This window comes from Pollicipes pollicipes, unplaced genomic scaffold (assembly GCF_011947565.3).
Source record: "Pollicipes pollicipes isolate AB1234 unplaced genomic scaffold, Ppol_2.1 Scaffold_7261;HRSCAF=8764_pilon_pilon_pilon, whole genome shotgun sequence".
In the NCBI taxonomy this organism is placed as follows: Eukaryota; Metazoa; Arthropoda; class Thecostraca; order Pollicipedomorpha; family Pollicipedidae; genus Pollicipes; species Pollicipes pollicipes.
The window spans coordinates 41,863,341-41,871,035 of record NW_023597054.1 but is presented as its reverse complement, the minus strand read 5'-3'; positions in this window follow the sequence as shown (position 1 = coordinate 41,871,035).

Below are 7,695 nucleotides of genomic sequence, written 5' to 3'. Positions count from 1 at the left end.
GCTACGAAGAGACCGTATCACCCCCACAGCCGCGCCAGCTTCAGTCAGAAGTCAGGCTAGGTGGTGCTACGAAGAGACCGTATCACCCCACAGCCGCGCGCCAGCTTCAGTCAGAAGTCAGGCTAGGTGGTGCTACGAAGAGACCGTATCACCTCACAGCCGCACGCCAGCTTCAGTCAGAAGTCAGGCTAGGTGGTGCTACGGAGAGACCGATCACCTCACAGCCGCGCGCCAGCTTCAGTCAGAAGTCAGGCTAGGTGGTGCTACAAAGAGACCGTATCACCCCACAGCCGCGCGCCAGCTTCAGTCAGAAGTCAGGCTAGGTGGTGCTACGAAGAGACCGTATCACCTCACAGCCGCACGCAAGATCGAGTAGGAAGTCGGACTTGCTGGTGCTGTGGAGAGAGTTTATCATCCCACAGCCGCACGCGAGCCGTGTGGGGTGGCATGGCGTCACTGATGGTCACACTGCGCGGCTCGCTGAAGCCCTACCGGAGCCGATATTGTGTATACAGGGCTTGCTGGGGTTGGGGGGGGGGGGGTAAGAAATTACAGTGTTGTGGGGTGACGCTCCTGACCATTCTTCTGTAACAGCCTTCTGTTAGCCATGACGGTCATGACTGTTAGTCACGCGGTCGTGGCTGTTAGTCACGACGGTCGTGGCTGTTAGTCATGACGATCGTGGCTGGAAGTCACAACGGTCATGGCTGTTAGTCATGACGCTCGTGGCTGGTAGTCATGACTGTCCGACGCACCTGGAAGCTTACATTTGTCCGTCAGAATATAACCATGCAACATCCTTCCCTATTGTTGCCCGCCATGGACATCTGTCATCTACCCAGCATGTGCTGTACAGCTTCTAACTGGCGATATGGGATCTGGGCCATCACAACGCTGTGTGCTGTACGCAGGGCACAGCGTGTCGGCCTCGTGAGCGGCAAGCAGGTGCTCGATGTTGGCCACGTAGATTCCCCTGCTCCACCGCTCTGCGCTCATTGCAATTAAGGAGATGTCTTAGCGATCTATAAAACACACGATTATCATAAAGCAGCAGACGGTGGCGGTAGGATCAAAGCGCGCGCGGCCGGCGCCGCCGACCGGATCGTGCCGGGCGACCTGCAGCCGGCTCCTGCACCAGCCACGCGGCGGGGCGCCGCTGGGGTGGGGGTGACGTTGGGTGGCGGGATGGCGGTGGGTGGCGGGATGACAGTGGGTGGTGGGATGACAGTGGGGTGGTGGTGGGTGACGGGGATGCCGAGTGGCGGCGGGATGGCGGTGATTGGCGGATGACGGGTTGGTGGCATGCAGGTGGGTGGCGGGAGGCCGGTGATTGGGCGGGATGACGGGTTGGTGCATACAGGTGGGTGCGGGAGGCCGGTGATTGGCGGAATGACGGCTTGCGGCATGCAGGTGGGTGGCGGATGCCGGTAAGCAGCGAGACTGCATTGCGGGACCACCTTGTTGATCGATGGCGGTGAGTTGTTCCAGACGCCACGGACCAAACTGTCAGAGAGGGGCTAAAAGTCATCACTCAGAAAAACTAATGCCCGTGGACGCCCCAGCTCACACCCAGAAGCGCAGTGCAGAGCACCTACCAGTGCTGTACTCAAAGCAGCGGTGCTGTCGTCACTTAGACAGCCTAACGGCATGAGGTCAAGGACCACAGCTGCGGCTGTTACCCTGGCTGGGGATGATCAGTAACCGGCTGAGCGGCCGCCGGCCCTGTAACTCGATGTGCGGCGAATGAACGGGACCCGTCGGCGGCCGGGGAGGCCCGGCAGTTCCGGCCAGGCCTGCCGGCAGAGCCGGCCGGCTCGTGTCAGCTGATCAGGCCCCGCCAGCCCGGCCGGCTCGTGTCAGCTGGTCAGACCCCGCCAGCTCGCCAGGTGCGGCAGCCTCGGCCAGACCTGCCGGCAGAGCCCGGCCGGCTCGTGGCAGCTGATCAGGCCCCGCCAGCTCGCCAGGTGCGGCAGCCTCGGCCAGACCTGCCGGCAGAGCCCCGGCCGGCTGGTGTCAGCTGATCAGGCCCGGCAGTCTCAGCCAGACCTACCGGCGGAGCCCGGCCGGCTCGTGTTCAGCTGATCAGGCCCGGGCAGCTCAGCCAGACCTGCCGGCGGAGCCCGGCCGGCTCGTGTCAGCTGACCGGGCCTGGCCAGCTCGCCAGGCCCGGTCCGCTCGCCGCTGGAGGTGGTCACGCCGGGAGCGCGGGATTCACGCGGGCCGACCGGCTCGCCGAACCGCCTCCAGTGTTCATCACCATGCCCTCCGAGCCCATCGGGATCGCGGAGGGCGGCACTGCGAGCTGGCTGAGCTTACGACGTTACACTGAACTTCTGATGGATGCCAGCAGGGCATCCGGGGGGGGGGGGGGGGGGGGTTGCACACCTTAATCGCAGAGGTTTACGGCGATCACGGGCGAGAATCCACTACAAAGCGGAGGGGGAAATCGGATTAGATCCGTTTTTTACCGTGAGCAATTCCATAGAATTAGGCACTACAATTTCCCACCAACAAAGTGACTTTTAGCAGCGCCGCGTCAGATCTGGTAAGGGGCACAACGCACGACAGACTAACCGAACGGCTCAGTCGTTAGTCGGGTCAGGCAGACATGCGCAGCAGCGCGCTCACACGCGTGCGCTGAAGTGTCAGCACTCAGCCCAGCAGAGTTGTCAGCTGGCGCTTGAAGCTGTCAAGATGTATGAATGATTTACACCTGGCGGTGATCGGTTATAATTGTCTGACGTGCCATAACTAGTTTGGCGGGCACCGGAGTTGCCCACAGCCAAGAGAAGCTCTAGCTGATTGGACAGTCGCGTTTCATGACAGTGATCAGCACGAGCGAGCATCTCGGCTATGTCAGGAGCTCGTTGGTGTTCCACACTTTTCTGAAGAAGTATGACTGGTGGTACTTGACCATCTGGCCAACATTGAGCAGTAGGAGATTCATGACTTAAGAAAACAGTGTACGACCAAATGTGGCCATATGGTCAAGCATGGTCATATATGGTCGCTTGGTCATATCAGATATGACCAAGTTATCAGATTCTGGTCATTTTTCTCCTATCGCTCACCACTCGCGCTTAAAATTTGAGTTTTCGTACGCGATACAGTTGATTGGACCCCATGAGTACCACTCAGTGGGATGGAGTATCTGATGGACGATAAACTACCCAAAATGACAATCCGAAACAACGAATCTTTTGGAAGCACGTGTTTTTTATTGGCTAATGCCATGAGGCGGTACGTTGGTCTGGCAACGGGCTGGGCAACATGTGTCTCGAAGTGGGATGTTTTTTAGTTTACTGAGGGTGTTCGCGGTTCCACTTTCAGGCTGACGGTGGGCCGTAATATGTGATTCACTGGTGGCATATGACGAAGCATATAGGGTTCATCCATTTGCTCCGAAAACAGTCAGTCGGGTCCTCTTCGCATTAACTTTCATAGACTGTTGGCTTTCTTGGTCCCAGCAAAGTATCTTGACGCATCTGGCTTTTCTTTCCGGTGGTCGGAATATGCGTGTGGTCGGCATATCGCATCACGGTGTCATCCCTCAAATATAGTCCTTGATCTGTTGAGAAAAAGGAAATCCAGAAAAGGCCCGGGGTTGCTTTCTGAAATACACCGATGTCATTGTAGAGACTACGCAGGTGGACTGTGTGTTCAGACAAATGTCTAATCTGAACGCATGGGTTTTGTCCCCGGAGGTGATATTGGAACCCTATGGTACTGATATTATACAGATTGAGTTTGACAAAGTAAAGTCGATGATCTACAACGTCAAAACACTTAAACAAATTATACTAAGCCATCTTAAAAAGGGTAACGTCACTCCCATCTATCGCAGGAAGTATTTTGTCCGTAGAAAACCAGGTATGACTGTTGAAACTTGACTGTTGACTGTTAAAGTTCGTGTAGCAAGATTCGCCCGTTGAGCTCAGCTATTGATGGCGCAACAACTGTCGATGCGAGTTCAGTGAGAGCACTCAGATCTCTGTCTCTTTTGTTGGGCTGTGATGAGGGCGTGTTGCCACACGCATGGAACCGTCAGTGAGTCTTCTTTTGATGGTAGCCGCACGTCAATGAGCATGAGCGGCAATGAGCGTCAATGAGCACACCGTCAATGAGCCTACTGTTGATGACGTCAGGCAAGGAGCAGCCTATGCCGATAAAACATTTCTGTAAAAGTGTAAGGGTTACATCATCCAAACCACACGAAGCTGTCGGATTCATCACTGGCATGGCTACAAACAGCTCGCCGAATGTTTGTACGAGAAGCCGAGCCGGCCGTACCAGAAATGAACACGTCACTCATAACTCTGAGAAGCCGCGCTAGCAAAACCGCGCCTCAGCTCGTTAGACTAGCAGAGGCGTACTACGGTTCCCTACTCTGGCAGGACTGTGCCTTGGCTTACTACACTGACAGAACCGTGCCACGGCTCGCTACACTGGCAGAACCGTACCTCGGCCAATTACATTGGCAGAACGTGCCCCTGCTCGCTACACTGGCAGAGGTGTACCCCGGCTCGCTACACTGGCAGAACCGTACCACGGCATGCTACGCTGGCAGAACCGTACTACGGCATGCTACACTGGCAGAGTCGTAACCCGGCTCGCTATACTGGCAGAACCGTACCACGGCATGCTACGCTGGCAGAACCGTACCTCGGCTCGCTACACTGGCAGAGCCGCACCACGACTCGCTACACAGGCAGAACCGTACCTCGGTACGCTACACAGGCAGAACCGTACCTCGGTACGCTACACTAGCCGCGGTCGCTGGCCCCACTTTCACAAAGTGTTCAAAAGCCATCTTGACGCCATCGTTGATTCGACTGATACCTAATTTAGTCCCGCCGCATTCTACAAGCATCCAACATCCATCCGCAGGCGGAAAATACGATTAACACTGAAAAACTGTTTTTGTCAGGCCTGAGCAAACATCCGGCAAGTTCCACCCAACAAGCTTTTAGTGTTTCGGTTTCATGTATCAATTTGTCATCTAGTGTTTGCGCGTTGGGGTCGCGCAGGACAAAATCATAAAGTGCGCAACGTGAAATAGCAAAAAGGTACATGACGATGAACAAAAACACATTCGGAGATAAAAGTTACGGCTAGTTTAATAACTCTGACGACACATCATGGGTCTCGTTTCTGCTTGTTCTGTTTTCGAGCAGTTCATATCTGGTACCAAGTTAAGTCCCCACGAGGTCGTTACAAGGAAATAAGGTATAAGGTATAGGGCGTAGGACAAGCATGTTGTTAAGGCCATCAAAATCAACGACGTGGCGATGTGCTGATGTTTCTCTTTCGACAACTTAAGAGGTAGTGGCGCATGCTCGTGCTAACTGTAGTGCACCCGGTGGTAATATCACGACAGTGGATATAATCCTCACGGTGAGTAATTATCATATCTGAGAGGGATCACACCTAGAAATAAAGTTGACATTTTCTCCAAAAAGCTCAACAGCATCATCTCTTCCACCCCTGCTGCTGTACCACCACGGGCAACTATCTGTCGAAAGAATGTCGCTCGCAATAGCTCTTTTCGGTTTGCGTGGGACTTCCGCTTTCCCTGCCGCTCCCCCCGTGTGTTTTATTTCCAAACCGCGTCCGGTTCTCCAGCCGTACCTGCGTCAGTGATAGATGCCGTTGTTTCTGTTAATCGGATAATCTAGGCGTCACATTAATCACAAATAGAATAACAAGGTGTCAGACGGGGCGCGATAGCAGCGTGCGGCGCGACAGGCCGGCCGACCCGCCCGCCGGCAGCTGATCGATGGCGGAACCCGCGCCGCCTTCGCGCGCGCGCCGCCGCTCCAAACACGAGCGAGCCCGCGGCGGTGTGGCCCAAACACCGGCGGCACCACTGAGGCCGCGTCCAAACACCGCCTGCACAGCCTCGCCCGCCATCTAAATGGGGCCGAGATGAAGACCGCGGGGAGGTCCGGTGATGCCTGTGATGGTTGCCGACGGCTTGGTATCCCGTGCGTACTCTTTTCAATGTCAGAACCCAGGCCACTCGGCCGCAACCAGCCGGTTGACAGCCCGAGTCCTGAGGTGCGGATGATACACTTGTGTCACACTGCACGGGGGCTCGGGTTGTCAACTGAAGAAAACAAAGGGCAACTACTGCCACCTTTTCTCTTTCGTCGCCGAAGACAGTGACGCGCGCCACACGCGAGCCTTTCTTTTCGGTGCATACAGGTAATTAACTGATGCGGAACAGGCCGCGATCCACTTATGCGACATAATTTTGGATTAAGAGAACACACTGAAAAGCGGCTTTGGGCAGAATAACAGGTAAATTAGAAAAAAGAGGTAAACATGTGGTCTACGTGATGTAGGGGGTATGTACTTGACTCGTATTTCAGCGGCACTGGGTGCCCGGGCCGGGCGCATTGCCTGGCCCGACTGAAATGGAAAAACCACTGGCTAGCAACGGTCACCTTGGGCTTGTGGCATGCGCGGCTCGTAAAACCATCCGTACGCCTGTTCTACGAAGGGGCGGAGGCGAAACGATCCGTTGGTTTGGACGGCACGACTTGGTTCGTGCGTTCAGAGTACATGTAACAAGCTATGCTTAGCCGGCACTCTGAACCCAAAGCCACCCATGCAAACCATTCTGAACATATATATTTCTGTAATCGGGGCGTTTTTCTGATCACATGGTCATTGATGTATTATTTTTGCTATATGTTTTCTCTTCATGCTTTAATAATGCTGCGGAGTTTTAGCACCAGCTTTGGCCGTGTGGGAGACAGTCACATCTGATGAGTACTTTTTCTGCTGGTATCCGAGTTCTCAATGTCCATGATAAAGCGCAAAATGTTGCAACGTTGCATTCGTTTGAGATTTGCTGACATTGAAATGGTGCTCTTGGAATAATACTTTCATGATTGCTTGACAGAAATAATATCAGAGTACGTTTCAGAGAGTATGGCCAATGCTGCCAAGTGTTGCTGTCGTCACAAAACCATTCCATAACGCCACCAAACGATGACGTAATGGCGCGCTTTTTTACATACTTAGAAATTTTGCTACTTAGAGTCGTTTTTGAGCCTTGAAAACTTACCAATAGTTACAAGTAAGCTTTTCCCATCATATCTCGTGCTTATCTCAATATCTTGAAATGCGGAACATTCCCTTTAATTTGCGTGCATCTCAGCTTCCCTCGGCGATATTTCTATTGACCCGTCTCCATTGGCTTAAGATTTACAGACGTTTCATCTCGCATCCGTACCGCGGCGTGAGGAAAATGCGTAACTCAGCACAAGCTCTATAGCAAAAGTATCTAAATAGGTTCCTTGAAAGAGCGCCTGGGTCACCTAAAACACAAGGCAAGTAAATTGTTTGAACCCAGTTTCAACCACAAAAGCACGAGTCAGAGCTGCAAACAGCATGAGCCCAATTCGAGCGTTACCATCGTCAGTTCTCTGAACTCGTGGATAGTCACACGATGCTATATATATATATATATATATATATATATATATATATATATATATATATATATATGTGTGTGTGTGTGTGTGTGTGTGTGTGTGTGTGTGTGTGTGTGTGCGTGCGTGCGTATATGCGTGCGTGCGTGCTTGCGTGCGTGTGTGTGTGTGGATGGTTGCATGTTGGTAGTTTTAAAATCTCAAAGAGTGAGGAGACCACTGAAATAATTCCGCAAAAATTGTTTTAAAGGGATCT